General features: G+C 41.1%; 1 protein-coding gene and 1 pseudogene across 4 annotated transcripts in view; both read right to left on the minus strand.

Annotated features, from left to right (window-relative positions):
- LOC118357603 (leucine zipper putative tumor suppressor 2 homolog) overlaps positions 1–16,186 on the minus strand; it is a 38,142-nt gene extending 21,956 nt beyond the window's left edge. For 3 of the 4 annotated variants that reach the window (XM_035734884.2, XM_035734882.2, XM_035734883.2), the window contains exon 1: positions 15,598–16,186. The gene's annotated coding sequence lies outside the window, so the exon portion shown is untranslated. Of the gene's footprint in view, positions 1–15,531 lie in introns of all 4 variants that reach the window. The other variant, XM_035734886.2, reaches the window with a different exon arrangement.
- LOC118357767 (twinkle mtDNA helicase-like) overlaps positions 1–17,882 on the minus strand; it is a 62,953-nt pseudogene that overhangs the window by 15,333 nt on the left and 29,738 nt on the right.

Below are 17,882 nucleotides of genomic sequence, written 5' to 3' on the forward strand. Positions count from 1 at the left end.
TCTCATTAAAATACATTATGGATACGTACCACGCTGCGCATTGGTCCGATCTCTCCTACTCCCCCTCAGAAGAGGAAATCCATTACAGCTCTGCAGTTGTGCATTTTGTTTTCTAATTTAGTAGCTACTTATCTCAAATCGAGCTTTGTTTGGTAACAGCAGAGAATCCCCTCCTGGATCAAGAGCCTTGCTGTCTAATATTTGTTTTGTGCTTGAAGCAAAAGAATGTTGGTTACTTGTTTAACTTTATGAGCTGGGATGTTGGTCCTGAAAATAGTTTAGGTCAGAAACTGTATAAAATATTCACAATGCGCTCGTTAGCATTCTCTACGAGATTTTACATGTACTTGTTAGCATTGCTATCCTTCGGATTACAGAGGCTGTGTGGTTAGAAAATAGCGCCCCCTGGGTTCAGTGCCGGTATTACCGAATATCCCAATATGGCACAGAGTTGCTATGAAGGTATTGTATGGCATTCTGTATACCGCCCACGCCTAGTAAAACGGTCTGAGACATTGGCATAATTTCTCAATTTCAATAGCACTAATAAAAATGTATTTTACAATATAATTTCAAGTACATGTGATTGTGAATGCGTACTAGAAATATTTACACCAAGTGTGATGTCAAACAATCAACTGAAATTTCACTATGAATCATGTTACCAGTATGCAAATCAGACATATTTCAGCATGGAATTAAATATCAAGGTAAGAATCATGCAAGTAATAAATAATCAAACAGTGCAGATATCAATTGCAATAGTCAACACAATCATAGTTTCCCTGCCAAGCTAGGATTTACCCTTCATCCTCCTTCTCTACCAATGTGAAAGTTATTTTCTTTTCTTGCCTAGCCCATGCTCCTTCCCCTCGGTTGTGCTGCTAGAAGTTGTAAATAAAAATACACCAACAAAACGATAGTAGCTATATGTTACAAAAAGCTTACTGAGATGTTTCACTGCATGACAGATGTGCCTATAGGCCTTGTCATTAAAACAGAATGACATTTAGACATACACTAAACACACAGTGACACTAAACACACAGTGACAGAGAACAATGAATAGGAAGGATTCTATACTGGGCTGACTGGTTGATCTAGCTAACATTAGTCAGCTAGCTACATGGTTGGCACTAGATTAGCCAGCTCATGATATCACTAACTAGCTATTTACAGTGCAGTCGGAATGTATTCAGACCTCTTGACTTTTTGTTATGTTTTTAAAAAACACACAATACCCCATAATGACAAAAAAAAGTGTTTAAATAGTACATTTACATAAGTATTCCTACCCTTTACTCAGTACTTTGTTGAAGCACCTTTGGCAGCGATTACAGCCTCGATTCTTCTTTGGAATGACGCTACAAGCTTGGCACACCTGTATTTGTGGAGTTTCTCCCATTGTTCTCTGCAGATCCTCTCAAGTTCTGTCAGGTTGGATGGGGAGCATCGCTGCACAGCTATTTTCAGGTCTCTCCAGAGATGTTCGATTGGGTTCAAGTCCGGGCTCTGGCTGGGCTACTCAAGGACATTCAGAGATTTGTCCCAAAGCCACTCCTGCGTTGTCTTTGCCCTGTTGGAAGGTGAACCTTCGCCCCAGTCTGAGGTCCTGAGCAGATCTTCAAGGATCTCTCTGTACTTTGCTCTGTTCATCTTTCCCTCGATCCTGACTGGTCTCCCAGTCGCTGCCCTGGAAAAATATTCCCACAGTATGATGCTGCCACCATCATGCTTCACCGTAGGGATGTCCTCCCGACATGACATTTGGCATTCAGGCCAAATCTTGGTGTCATCACATCAGAGAATCTTGTTTCTCATAGTCAGAGTCCTTTAGGTGCATTTTGGCAAATTCCAAGCAGGCTGTCATGTGCTTTTTACTGAGGAGTGGTTTCCGTCTGGTCACTCTACCATAAAGGCCTGATTGGTGGAGTGCTGCAGAGATGGGAGAACCTTCCGAAAGGACAACCATCTCCACAGAGGAGCTATGTCAGAGTGACCATCGGGTTCCCAATTGCTCAGTTTGGCTGGGTGGCCAGCTCTAGAAAGAGTCTTGGTGGTTCCAAACTTTTTCCATTTAAGAATGATGGGAGGCCACTCTGTTCTTGGGGACCTTCAATGTTGCAGAACATTTTTGGTACCTTTCCCAGATCTGTATCTCGACACAATCCTGTTTTGGAGCTCTACGGACAATTCCTTCAACCTCATGACTTGGTTTTTGCTCTGACATGCACTGTCAATTGTCGGACCTTCTGTAGACAGGTGTGTGCCTTTCCAAATCATGTCTAATCAATGGAATTTACCACAGGTGGACTCCAATCAAGATGTAGAAACATCAAGGATGATCAATGGAAACAGGATGCGCCTGAGCTCAACCAAAGGGTCTGAATACTTATATAAATAAGGCATTTCTGTTTTAAATTTTTAATACATTTGCAAAAATGTCTAAAAGCCTGTTTTCAATTTGTCATTATGGGGTATTGTGTGTAGATTGATGAGGAGTTGTGAGAGTTAAAAAACAGGAGATAACCCAGAATCTGACAATGGTTTGACCAAAGCAAACTAGCTAGCTAATTAGCTACCTAGCCATTTCATTTGCACACACGCTCAAAACACAATTTCAACAGCAGATTTTACTCCAGAAATATATAATATTACAAAAGCAGAAGGTAATTAAAGTGCAACTTAGTTCTGATCACATTTGGCTAAGAACCCACAAACAAAAATATCCTTAGCAGTGAAGACGTGTGCTTGAGCGGTGGTGGAAATACAGGGTTTGGACAAAAGGGGCAAAAGTTTTGATGCAAAGCCATTTTGAATATTTTCCATGGTTTATGTCACACCCTGATCTGTTTCACCAGTCTTTGTGTTAGTCTCCGCCCCACTCCAGGTGTCACCCATCTTCCCCAGTGTATTATACTTGTATCCTCCGTTTGTCTGTTGTCAGTTTGTTTTGTTCGTCAAGCCTACCAGTTTTTCCCCCTTGCGCCGGTCTGTTTCTAGTTCCTGTTTTCCCAGGTTTTACCATTCTGCCATTTTGATCTCAATATCAAACCATTTCTGAGTAACAATTAAGTACTAGTTTTCCATTAAAATGGCAAAAAGAAAAATAGCTTTTTAGCCAAAATCTATTTCTCAAGCAAGAATTGCAAAATGTAGATTTCTGCTTAAAATAGACATACCCAAAAGTAACTGCTATTCATATGTAATTACATGATTCTGACATGTAAGAAGACATATGGGAGATTATGAGGAAATGATCAGAAGACACAAGATCAAGCACACACAAAACAGTTTTTATTTCAAAGTCATCTTTCATTGAAAAGCTAAAAGTGAATTATTGATTCCCAGAGCTGGAAACACATCAGATGGCTTCTACAACATGTGAACAATATCAGAAAAAAAAATGTGATTGATAGACTGAACAACTAGAAATGGGCAGATGTTTTAGTAAGTGGTGTCAGGTGAGGTCACGGGACGTTTCCAAGTCTCCCTAAATCTCTCCAAAGTGGTATATGTCTGTAAATTACACAATTCCAATGCTATTACATATTTGCAATCCCTAAATGATATTTGTTCAATATAAAAATAAATGTTCTACCATATCAACCTCCAGGGTACATTCGTGTCCTTTCAACCTCTCCAAAGTGTCTGAATGTGGTAATTGCACTGTTTTTGCACACTGGATGTGCCGAAAAGTTATGGTTCACTATAAAAACTACATTTCTACAACAACCTCTCTCAAACATTGTGGTGGTGTCGTGGGACGTACAGGGGATATGGATACCTGCACCACGTAAGCAGGGAACATTGTGGTGGTGTCGTGGGACATACAGGGGATATGGATACCTGCACCGCGTAAGCAGGGAACGTTGTATTTTTGATTCAAAAAAATGAAGTGACTCGGTAGACATTTCATGTTGCCATTAAGTGATGCATCATCAGATAACATTGGCAATAAGCTAGATATGTTCCTACCAACCTAAGGATTAATTTGATACACCCCCCCCAATGTAGCTATAGCTCAAACACAGACCAAATCGAAGCTTACCTTGTAAGATGTTTGGTGAAAACACTGTGTAAAATAAACATTTTGACTCTCGGGGCTGGTGATCAATAACGATAGGTTACAGGCAGACAATATAGTCATGATCTGTGGAGTCACAGCGTTTGGTGTGTATCAACGTATTGTTTATTTTGTTTATGCTTCACAACGCTAACCAGAATGTAGGTAGTATCCATCTTGAAATGAGGTCATCGGCTCGGCCTGCCATTATAAATGCATATGCCCATATATGGTAGTAAGTCATACCAAAGACTTGATGGCACCAATCAATAGAAAAGATACTCAGCTTTCCCGCAGACACCCTCCTTTTGCAGATTGGGGGCTACCGTTCTCATACCAGACTGAATTTATTTATTTTTTAAATCTAATAGGGTCCCCAAATATGGGGACTTTACTTTTTAAAATTGTGTTGACACTAAAGCTGAAATAACATAAGTAGGTAACTGGTTCAAGGCCCAATGCACTGCAGCCATTTTGATCTCAATATCAAACCATTTTGGGGTAATAATGAAGTATCTTACTGTAGTAGTTTTCCATTAAAATGGTTAAAAAAAAGATCTATTTCTCAAGCAAGAATAGTACTATCTGGGAATGGTATAGGTGGGGAGGGATATGTCAACTGAAAAAAAATCTGTCATTGGCAGAGGTTTGGAACTCGCTTTTTTATTGGTCTATATGAACTTTTATAAGCAGGGTGGTTCAAGCCCTGAATGCTGATTGGCTGACAGCCGTGGTATATCAGACCATATACCACGGGTAAGACAAAACATTTCTTGTTACTGCTCTAATTATGTTGGTAACCAGTTTCTAATAGCAATAAGGCACCCCTGGGGTTTGTGGTATATGGCCAATATACCACGGCTAAGGGCTGTATCCAGGACATATACCACACCCCCTTGTGCCTTATTGCTTAAATACCACTTGGTGATGTCACCAGGCAAAGACAAAACTCCACCCATGCAGAACCTGCTGATTAGAAGGTACTGTGTAGATTCTATTTTCAACTAGCAACTATCAAGAAATAACACTGATCAAGTGTATTCATACTTTTACAGTGTTAGCTAGTTTCACCTGTTGTACAATATGTTATAAAACACATGAAAACTGAATTTTGACTGCATTGGGCCTTTAATATATATCCTGGATATATGCAGGATCAGAGATGTTCGCTAAGCTCTCAATTCTTCAATTACAAGCAGAGGAATATTGTAATATGCTTTGAGGCCTATTTACATTCTTTCCTTCAGCCAGGCAGAGTAAATATGTTGATAAACAGATGGAATTGCTAAGAGGACTGTGGCTTCCCACACATAATGCAGCTCAAGCCAATCCAGGCTTTAAAACTGGCTTCATAAACATCACTGTGGCAATATAATGCCAGTGTTGGATAATACCCTTGGTATGCAGTGTTTGCGAGAGAGATGCTTCCAAGACATATCAGATGATATGACAACATCATAGTAACTCCTGGAGGTTGATTGTTGTCCCACACACAGCCCACTAGCTGCTTAGCTGCGACAGCCCTCTCTTACCTCCTACTCTGGATCGATTGGCAGCAGTAATCCACGTTATTGCCCCACCAGCTGCCAAAGAGAGTGGGATTAAACGCCATGCAGAGAGAGAAAGCGAGATCATTCTCAGATGACCATTTCATTATTCATCCTCCGAACAAGACCCTTCATAGACAGCAATCGATAACTCTAACCTCTGACCCATTACTATCGACAGGCCTTTATAGCAGGCTACCTTGTGGTTGAAGAGGCGGGCTAGTGAACCAGTTCGAATCCCAGATCTAACAGTAGTGTAGGATAGTGAAGTGATATACAGATCTCTAGCTATTTGATATCTCTTATCTGTTATAATCTCTTATTGAGGGGAGAGGTTTACAGGTTCATATCCGAGGGTATGCTTGGATATCTAACCTGTATATTGATTGATTTAGTCACATACTAAGGGTGTTTGCAAGGACTTATAAACCTACCCTAAAAAGGGGAAGTATTAGGTCAATTCTCTGCTTTGCAAAGTCATTGACTGTGCATATGGCACTCAATTGTGCCTTTAGTGTGAATAAATGTCTGTTTCCACAAATAATCTCTGTTCTCTTTCTCCCCTGTCGCTCTTCATCTCATTCGCTCTCTCACGATCGCTCTTTCTCCACCCCCTGTCGGCTGCCTTGGTACAAAGCATGCATAAAACATAACTTGCAGCTTCAGTTTCAGACAGAAATGAAAAGACGATTTGAGTCACCCACTAGGGAAGGAAATCCCAGAGGAGAGAGAACAGGGAGTAGGACAAAACCTTGGCTGAGCCATAAATGTACATATCACCTGGTTATAGTATTTATGACCAGTAACTGATAAAATATTGAGGTTGTGATGTACAGCGAAAGAAATAAAAAAAGAGAAATACACAACTTTACAATATCTAATTCTTATCAGGCAGGGGGTTCAGCTGTTCTTGCCACAAACATCAAGTCCATAATGTCCCGATTCTCATACATTACTAACACCTATTTAATATTGTTTTAGTCTATGTGAGAGAAGAACGTTTTCATGCGAAATATAGGCCTATCCAATTTGAGAATGACTAAAATGCCAGGATGTGGGACGCAGCCATAGTGTTCCATCCTGCCGGGCCCAGGTCAGGTCAGGTCAGACCCCCATGGCGAGCTGTTGGATATTGGTCATTAGGGGGGGGTTGAACCCTGATTGAAGCTACCACACACTTCCATGATAAAAGCCTGGCCAAGAGCACCCGGCCCAAAAGCCTGCTGTTCAGTGCTGGGGCTCAGGGTGTATTTGGATGGCCGGAGGGCAGGGAAAGGACACATCTAAATATGCAACCATTCCGTTCTAGGTCAAGTGTTTACGCTGCTCAGTTAAAGATTGGATGAACATACTTTTGTGTGAGGGTATGCGTGACAAGATAAAGTGCCCTTCAAAAACAGACTTCGTTGATTGACAGTTTGGGATTGTAAGGAACGGCAAAAGAGAGAAAAAAAGTAAGGACAGATTAAGTCCTATAATCTGCAGGCAGGACAACCAGCAATCTATCATCCAAATTTGACCAAAAATCCCCCCAGGACTGAGATCAGATCATACTTTGCATCTCAGTGTTCTGTGTTCCACACTAGGCTAAACATTAAGACATAGGCTACAAACCCCTTTAAGATCAAGGGCATCGTTTAAAACACCCTTAAACGTCTAGAGAGACAAAGTGGGCTATGAATGTCCAGTTGGATGAAATAGTTTGTGTCCATTTTACTGTTCTGCATCCTCCGCTGTTTAAATGGCATTTTCTTTCAATTAAGTCTGATTCAAAGTTGGATTCAGACTCCCCACAAGGGTTTGTTATTGCACAGCCGCGTGCCAAGGAGTTGGTTGGCTATACAGCACAAACAGATCTGGGATCGGGCTCAAGGCTTCAGCAGTGATGGGACCACACCCTAGGTGGAATTAAGGAAATGGCCACAGAGGTGGAATAAGGAAGTGATGAAACAACAGTTGGTCCATGATTGTAATGTAAACAGTCGAGGTAGAGGTTCTTGCTAACCACCAATCTAGGATCAGGTTACCTCAACCAAAATTCTACCCTTAAATAGGAGGATTTTTTTTTTTTTTTAATCTGACCGTGGACAGGCAGTTAGGGGCCATTTCTACCAGCTCCAATACCACCAGTCCAATACCACCAGTTCAAACTAGGTGCCACTGTCAAGGTTGTGTGAGCAAGGCTGAACTGTAAGAATGTGTAATTGTGTCATTCTGTCTAAGAGATAGCATTTGTTTATGGACCGAATGGCACAGAAATTATACAGGCATCTGCCCAGGAAAACACTAGTATGCTTATCCATGAGGGAATAGAGTGAAGTCTGTACAAGAAGAAACATATGATGATATGATGATGTCAACAAAAAAATTATAATAATTCTATGAGATCACTTCTCATTGTAACCAAAAACCTCAGTCATTTCCCCTGTCCTGAAAACACGCAGACGAAGAGGAAAATACCATTCCAAATTCTAATGTATAGTAGAGTGGCTGGAAGGTACGGAGGGAATATCGTCAGACACAAGGACTGTTCGGGATTGCATAGATACTTCCAAAGACATTCTAAAATGACCACATGCTAAAACTATAACTATAAACGTAGGGAGTAGGTTGTCCTCCTACTCCCTACATTACCCTTTAATGGAATAGGAGACCACTGCACATTGTGAATCAAGGGTCATGTGGAGTCAAGTGTACGACTCCCCTCCTTGGTGAATGAAAAGAACAGAGATTAGGAGGGAGGTAGTCAGTAACTAAAGCCCACTGTAGGTGGCCACCCCACTGTGTGTGTGGCAGCAGTAGAGGCAGACCACCTCTCCAGACAAATTACTTCAGACCCAGTTCCCCTCAGCTTAAGCCGTTATGCAACGGTATGACACGTCCGCCCCCCACGTAGCCCTCCACTCTGCTCCAACAGGCCCCCCCCCGTACATCACCTTCTGCCTCCCACCTACAACACGTCCTGCTTCAATTCGCCTATCGCACCCAATCACTCAAACAGCTTCTTCCTACAGGACAAATACTATTATGTTCTGCTTATCAAAGGAAAAATAACCAAAACAAACAACCTCGGGGAAGGGTCGTCCCGGTTCCATAAGCCTGGCTAATACCTTGACGGCTGCAGGAAACTTTAGGGAGGGGAAAGTGAAAAGCAGCAAGAGTATTCGAGTATAGTCCACGAGGGCCGTTCCACACCAGCTGTGAATGTATTCATCACACAAACTACCGCGGCCAATCACAAAGCACTCAGGAAGGACGTTGCATTTTAACCATGTTATTTTTCAACCTCTACAAATTGTATTCCAGAGCATTTTATTCATCTGAATTGACAGTAACCAGAACAGACACAAGGCTAACCTATGAACATTCCTTGATTGAAATCTGCAGACCTCATTACTTTGATTTTGAAAATATAAGAAGAAAGGCCCAGACCCAAAGACAGGGTGCTAGACTCTCGAACTGTCCCCAACGAACCGCCCTGGGTCCTAGCCTCGAGCTGGGACGATAAACCGAAAAATAGCGACACCGACCACTTATCCCAGGCATTTTGCAGATATCGTTCAATACGATATGTAGACTATACGATAGAAATGTGAATTTTGAAATTAAATAAGTTTGCTAATATGGGTCATTTTTAATGGGACAATTGATGGCTATAACCGTCAAACTAGCATTTGATGGAAAAGGATAGTTTAAAGAATCACATCAATTCATCACAATGTGGATTTTTGGCCATATCACCCAGCTCTATCCTAGCCCCCGAGTCAATGTCATTCTTCCTTCTGTAATAACACAGCCCTATCCGCAAAACAGTACTGCAATGAACCATCACAAAAATAGTATTTTACTGACATTCAATCACCAAAGACCATGAGACTTGTGACTGACAGTCCGTGTAAAGATTAGGGCTGGGAATTTCCAGGGACCTCACGATACTTAGGTACCGATACGATATGTATTGCAATTCTCACGATTCTATATGTAGGCTATTGCAATTTGATACTGTGATTTTACTGAGATTTGATACGTCATACATATTGCTCACTATACACCGAGTATACAAAACATTTTTTTGCCCTCCCGAGCCTTAATTCATCGGGGCATGGACTCTACAAGGTGTCAAAAGCATTCCACAGGGATGCTGGGCCATGTTGACTCCAATGATTGCCACAGCTGTGTCAAGATGGGTGGTGGACCATTCTTGATACACATGGGTATCTGTTGAGCATGAAAAACACAGCAGCGTTGCAGTTCTTGACACAAACTGGTGCGCCTGGCACCTACTACCATACCCCGTTCAAAGGCACTTAAATCTTTTGTCTTGTCCATTCATCTTCTGAATGACACACATACATAATCAATGTCCCAATTGTCTCAAAGCTTAAAAATCCTTCTTTAACCGGTAGCCTTCCCTTCATCTGCACTGATTGAAGTGGATTTATCAAGTGACATCAGTAAGGGAACAAAGCTTTCACCTGGATTCACCTGGTCAGTCTTTGTAAAGGAAAGAGCAGGTGTCCTTAATGTTTTGTACATTCAGTGTATGTCTGCTGCAAAGAGACGATCATGAAAAAAAAATTGCTTTGATCAGTCATGGAAATAAAAGTGCTGAACACATGTTGGCTCACTATTTAAAAATAAGATGGACAACATGCTATAAAATGAAAAATACAAGAGTTTTGGCACAGGTACAACCGACAAGCGCTAGCTAACGCTACATAGGGGGGAAAAAGTGGAAACTTGGAGTCAAAGTATCTATACAATATCATCCAAAATAATATTGTGATATGTAAAAGAAAGAAAGAGAGAGCTTTGGAGCAAGATAGAGGTTAATGTAGTTACAGTGGTGGAGTACTGACTGAATACGGTCGGGAGATATCAGGGTTTGTACTCCGGTTGTCTGTCTATGACACTCAAGGAGATGACTGAGAACCAAAGGTTGAGAGAGCTGCTTACAACATGAGGCAGAGAGACCCTGTTTATGATCCGGCTCAAAGGACTAGTTCATTGGGATACACTATACAACTCAGACATTTGTTTTTTGCAAGGCCCTTAGTTTATCCTAACCACATCGTGACCAGACCAGGAAAAACTCCTGCCTCTGAAGATGAGACATGACGTACAGTATTGAGCCTTCAATTCAAATAATCTCCAGTTTATCTGGATCTTATACCAACATGTTGGCTCAGAAGACCTTCAACCTTTCCCAGGGACTGAGAACTGGTGGGTTCCCCCTGTCCCTTTGACTGTCCCCTGTCTGTCTATGCCGTTCAGACACCTGTGTGGCCCAGCTGTTCACTGAGCTTAGTGCTGAGAACATCACTAAAGCCTGGGGCTAAGACTGATCTGTGGTCTATCATCAAGCATTCGAAAGGATCCAGTCTAAAAAGGTAGGTGGTACTGTTGACAGATATTTTACAAACACAGACCGATAGAAGTAGATAGGTGGTAGGCACACACTCGCACGCGCACACACACACACACACACACAATAGACCTGAAGATCTCAACAGTATGTTGAGACAGAAGCAAGCCACTAGCAGAACCTTTTATTAGCCTTCAGGTTAGGGGCCGAGCCTCCCTGAAGTTCTGATCTCGTCAATCTGATAAAGTCGTTAGTGCTCAGCTCAGCCCTCCCTCTACTCGTAAACAATTGAGTCATTTCATAGACTTCTCCCAACCCAAATATACAAAGAACAAGACTTTTCCACCCATGTCGTTGTTGTTTTAAACGGTTGAACATACTGTGGTGAAGTGAGTGGGAAGGAGACTATGCAACATCAGAAATTACAATGAGAAACAGGAGGTGGATTCAGCAGCGCGAGAGAAACATAAGACAACCCACAGACCCTGAAGACATGGGGAAAAAGTACCTGTCTAAGTACATTACAAGATGCGCCATTTGAAATTAACTACAGTAATCACAGAAACACAATGGCACTTTACCTTCCCTGTTATACAAACAAACATCCCCCATACTACTGGTATTCTTATCTAGAGGGACTTGACCAGTCAGTTTCAATATCTTTCAAGGGCAAAAACAATGTATCCCTTACACAAGCAGTTCATCCACTGAACAGTGAAGTGGACACGGCCCTGGTTAAAATAAACAACACAAACCCTCTTCCTCATATTCCCCAAGCTCCTTCTGTCCCACAAGGGGAATTCCTCCATGACACAGCGAAATGCTCACAGACGAACACTACTTTGAAATATTGACAAAGCCCTCTACCTCACCCTTTTTCACTACTTGAAGTGCTGATCCCTATTCCAAACAAGTCCAATGCTACATACAGTGCAGTATAACAGGTTACAAAAATTAACTTGATCATTGAACAGAAGAAAAATGACAGCATTTCATTCAGATCCGGTCTTAAATTCCCTTTGGTCCTCGAGCCCAGATTTCATCAACCATGTGTAGTTAACTAGTGATTATGATTGATTGTTTTTTATAAGATAAGTTTAATGCTAGTTGTGGAGTGCAACAAGAGAGAGGCAGGTCGTTATTGCGATGGACTAGTTAACTGTGAGGTTGAGAGATTGGATCCCCCGAGCTGACAGTGAAAATCTGTCGTTCTGCCCCCAAACGAGGCAGTTAACCCACCGTTCCTAGGCTGTCATTGAAAGTAAGAATGTGTTCCTAACTGACTTGCCTAGTTAAACAAAGGTATAAAAATACAAATAAAATAAACTAATAAATCTAATTTAAAAAATCCGGCAAATTGCCGCCCAAAAATACCGATTTCCGATTGTTATGAAAACTTGAAAAAGGCCCTAATTAAATCGGCCATTCTGATTAATCGGTCGACCTCTGGTACTTATTGTAGGGGTGTTAACACCGGTGTCCTGGCTAAATTCCCAATCTGGCACTCATACCACTGATCATCCCCAGCTTCCAATTGGCTCATCCATCCCCAGTAAATGTTCTCCAGCTTGTTGCTGTAAATGAGTTCTCAGTCAAAGTCCTTGGTCAAATATTTTAAACAAGACCAGTGTCTCTCACTGTAGCAAAGGGAACAATTTCAGATGAATCATTGCATGTCCAAAAGGTTGTATGTAGGAATTTGACAACACCTAAAGCGTCCCAAGGCTGAGATTGCAGTCCTGGTAAAGACCTGGAGGAGGCACTGTTTCTGCCTACAATGTCTCTAAAGAAGTCTGCTATGCAAATAACCCGTGGCTCTGCAACTGTTTGCGTCCTCCATTGTCCCCCAGGCTGTTTGCTAAAGTAAGCACTTGACTTGAATTCAAACGTTAACAACATACAGTGCCATCAGAAACTAGTCACACCCCTTGACTTTTTCCACATTTTGTTGTGTTACAAAGTGGGATTAAAATGGATTTGTCATTTTTTTGTCAACGATCTACATAAAATACTCAAATGCAAAGTGGAAGACTTGTATTATTTGTTATTGTATGAATGGAAAAACAAAACACTAATATATTTTGATGAGATAAGTATTAAACCCCCAGTCAATACATGTTAGAATCACCTTTGGCAACAATTACAGCTGTGAGTATTTCTGGGTAAGTCTAAGAGCTTTGCAAACCTTCATCTGCATAGTATGCAGCTGGCTATACATTTGTATTGTGCAATATATATATATATTTATATTCTGTACAGCCTTCCTTCTTTACCCTCTGTCATTTAGGTTAGCATTGTGGAGTAACTACAATGTTGTTGATCCATCCTCAGTTCTGCTATCACAGCCATTTAACTCTGTAACTGGTTTACAATCACCATTGGCCTCAGTGAAATCCCTGAGCGGTTTCCTTCCTCTCCGGCAACTGAGTTAGGAAGGACGCCTGTATCTTTGTAGTGACTGGGTGTATTTATACACCATCCAAAGTCCAATAACTTCAATACGCTCAAAAATATTCAATATCAGTTTTTATTTTTTTATTTTTTTTTCCATCTATCAATTGGTGCCCTTCTTTACGAAGCATAGGAAAAACCTCCCTAGTCTTTGTCATTGAATCTGTGCTTGAAATTCACTGCTCAACTGAGGGACCTTACAGATAAGTGTATGTGCGGTGTACAGACACAGGGTAGTCATTCAAAAATCATGTTAAACACGATTATTGTAGAGTTAGTCCATGTGACTTGTTCAGCACGTGTTTACTCCTGAAGTTATTTTGGCTTGCTATAAAGGGGTTAAATGCGTACGGACTAAAAATAGGATCTAAAAATAGAATTCCACTTCGACATTATGGGATATCGTGTGTAGATCAGTGACATAATCTAAATGCAGGCTGTTAATAACAAAATGTGGAAAAGGTCAAGGGGTGTGAATACTTTCTGAAGGCACCATTTCCCTAGCTAGCAAAGTGCTCTGTCTTTGTTTACATAGGATTCCTGTCAGAGGACAGGCTGCACATACAGACAAGAGGAAATGCTTTTTTTGGCAAATTACACAAACAAGCACTCAACACAAACATGGACTCAGCCGAACACAGGCCTAAAAAAAAAAAACAGTATCCACCTGTTGCTTTAACCAACAATATTTTGGTCATAAATTCCAAATTGTGGTTGATAGATTGATAAGAGGGAAACAAACTATACATTTTAGAACAAGGCTGTAATGTAGCAGAATGTGGAAAAAGTCAAGGAGTCTGAATACTGTCCGAATGCACTGTACAGTATTTTGACATTATTAAACTTGAAAAGTTGAATGGCTTCTTCCTGGGCATAAAGTCGAATCGCTATATTCAACGTCTCCTGTAAACCTAGTCCAAAGGCCGGCCGCGATATTGAGTCGTTTTCATTCTACCGTCCAAACGCATACATACATATTCCTCGTGGACCGATTCATACGTGAAACATTCTCCATTCAGGCTGCATAGGCTTCCATTATCTCCTTAACTCCATTTAATGGCCAGGAGGGGGGTTCACCCCTAACCTACCGCTGCACAGCATGCGTGAAAAATAAAACGGAACCCCTGGGTTGGAGTTTCAACCTGATTGGCTGAACGCGATACACACAGTTTGGGATTAGCGTTTAGCCATTCTAGCATGGTGGTGGACAATTGTGTTTCATAAGGAAAGTGTGCATATTTTCCCAGTCTTTTTCTACTTTCTTGCCATTTAAATAAAGTTATGGAGGAAATCAAAGCCGATGCAGGCTGAATAGAGAATGTTTAGCGAACGGTCCACAAATGTATTGCCGGCTGCATACAATGCGTTTGGACGGTAAAATGAAAACGACTCAATATTGCCATTATGCATTCCAGTCCTGAGCCAGTTATTGACAACTTACTCTGCATTATTGACCTATCAGGATAAAGACATAGGTCAGTTAAACATGCCTGACAGTATAAAGATATGTTTATCAGAGAAGCTTATTTTTTGAAAGAAGTCATGTTGGAATTGACAGTTAAGTATGACAGCCGACACCTGTGTCAAAAGGCTACACTGCCTGCCTTCTTTCAACATTTCTACTATTCCCATATGGGACGCTCAGTTTCTTGTGAACAAAAAACTATTATAAAAGTACATTTACACAACATATTATAATAACACAGGCTGCAACGTTGTATAAATTACAGATGCCCTTTTCAGAAATCGTTGCACCATTTCCTGATTGCAAAAATGCTAATAGTTCGCCTAATTTCAGTGATTGTGACCAAACAAGCAATTATAGTGCAAAGAATCACTGTACCATCTGAACCACTGTGAAATATATTTTCCATAAACAAAAATATTGTAATTTCAGCTGTTTGGAGCCGGTGGTGTACAAAAACGAAAGATAGCAAAAACGAATCTTAAAAACATGAAGCATATAAATAAAGCACATAAAACACATATACCGCTTCTTAGACTTGCTTTCAATGAGAATGACAGATCTATATATCACGTTAATGTGAATTTTGTCAAGTCGCCCAAAAAGTTACATATTGCAGCATTAAAAAAAAACTTACCATGAAAAGCCTCGCTGCATAAATTCAGAATGAGGTTGACCGTTTGGTAAACTCTTTATAAAATACCTGTTTGGCGTGGGTTTTCTGTCCTCTTGAACTGTTCTTTTAATGTATCGTTTGTAGCTGGAAAAGTTTTCGTGCGTAACATCTCCGTCTCTTCCTCTTTGCAACGAACGCGATGTCGCGTGTTGTTGATGTGAGCGCTCTAGCACACCGTTCCGACTGCTGAATTTGTGCTGAACGCTTGTAGAAAAATGCCCGTTGAGTCTGTCTTACTGAGCCCAGCCCCCAAAAGCTACACCACCACTGGCTGAACTAATGGGATGACCAATGAGTTGAAAAATGGGTATCTTGCCTTGTCTATGACCGCCGTTTTTCCTTACTTCCTTATACAATTGTTTGTCCTGGAGATAAGTAACACAGTTTCCCTACCTGTTCTAGCGCAACAGCTTCCCCTCTATTCTAAATATGTAAAACCAGGTCGTACCTGACTCGCCTCTATCTTCATAGACCAGCTTTTACTCACTGAAATGAAACAAGCCCACATATATACAGTAATATACGGTGGTAGAATGTGAACTCAGCATGACCCGTTACCGGGTCCCCATTACATTATCCTGAGACACTGCCTAGTGACAATGCTCCCGACACACAACTGTGTACACACTTTATGAGCATGCCAGATTTTTCAAGCTTGTATTTTTTTGAACAGAGTTGAAAACCATTCTCACAGTAATTGGATTTACCAATAGGCTGTTTTGTGCCCTGGGGTAGGCTTCCAGGCAGCAATACAGATCATTCTAAATAAATCAGCCATACAAGGAAATGAGGGGAAATTCAACCATAGGCCTACTTATTTGACCACGGGACAATTTGAGGAGCCTTTTTGTTACATTCATTGATAATTGTGTAAATTGGATGCAAGTGTATTAACAATGAGGCTCTGCAAACCACTGAATGTTCTCTCTCTCTCTCTCTCTCTGTTGCAGTGTGAGCAATGGGACTTTTTGTGTTTTTGTCTTTCCACTGCTCTCCCTTCCCTTTAGCCAGGGGTGCATGCTCAAGATGTTTATCATTTCAAGACAGCTTGCTTAGCTGTAATTTGAGTGGTAATGGTTTCCACTGTGTCCAGTGTTTTTGTGTGTGGGTGGGGGGGGTAGTAACTCAAACTTGCAGAATGGAAATAATCATCCAAAAGTAATTGGCCAATGTACATAACTCATTTAACTCAAAATGGTCACTCAGTGGCCCTGCAATGCACACAGACTAGGTCATTTGAGAATGTATTTCCTTCATTTGAAACCTGTCCAAGTTTCCATTATGAGCACATAGCACAGTGCATGCAATGACAATAAATCACAATGGAAACTTATGCCAAGGAACCTAAACAAAGCGACATTCACAAGTTATAATTTGCCTATTGTAAACTGAAGCTTTTGCAATAATAACTTGCACAGATTGCCCATTTTCTACACATGGATATGATCAGGGTTGTATAGGGTAAACACACCACACCGGAGATGTTCTGCCTTCTCCTCCTGCTCTTGTTTCACTTGACACGACATGTGTAGAACACTTAGGAGGCCACTTGCTTCACCCAACCAGATCTTTATTTAAATTTGTATTATTTTTGTGCATTCTACACACATTTCACATACATCACACTTTTTTTAAACACTAGTTATATAGCTAAATACATACTGAACTAAAATATAAACGCAAACATGCAACAATTAGTTACTGAGTTACAGTTCATATAAGAAAATTAGCCAATTTAAATCAATTAATTACGTCCTAATCTATGGACTTCACATGACTGGGAATACGGATATGCATCTGTTGGTCACAGATACCTTAAAAGAAAAAAGTTAGGGCCGTGGATCAGAAAACCAGTCAGTATCTGGTGTGACCACCATTTGCCTCATGCAACGCGACACGTTTCCTTTGCATAGAGTTGATTGTGGCCTGTGGAATGTTGTCCCGCTCCTCTTCAATGGATATTGGAGAGAACTGAATAACGCTGTCAGACACGTCGATGTAGAGCATCCGAAACATGCTCAATGTCTGGTGGGTATGCAGGTCATGGAAGAACTGGGACATTTTCAGGTTCCAGGAATTGTGTAGAGATCCTTGCGACATGGGGCTGCGCATTGCTCATGCTGAAACATGAGGGGATTGCAGTGGATAAATGGCATGACAATGGGCCTCAGGATCTCATCAGGGTATCTCAGTGCATTCAAATTGCCATTGATAAAATGCAGTTGTGTTCGTTGTCTGTAATTTATGCCTGCCCATACCATAACCCCACCGCCACCACGGAGCACCCTGTTCACAACGTTGATATCAGCAAA

The sequence above is a fragment of the Oncorhynchus keta genome, chromosome 24 (assembly GCF_023373465.1).
Source record: "Oncorhynchus keta strain PuntledgeMale-10-30-2019 chromosome 24, Oket_V2, whole genome shotgun sequence".
Classification (NCBI taxonomy): Eukaryota; Metazoa; Chordata; class Actinopteri; order Salmoniformes; family Salmonidae; genus Oncorhynchus; species Oncorhynchus keta.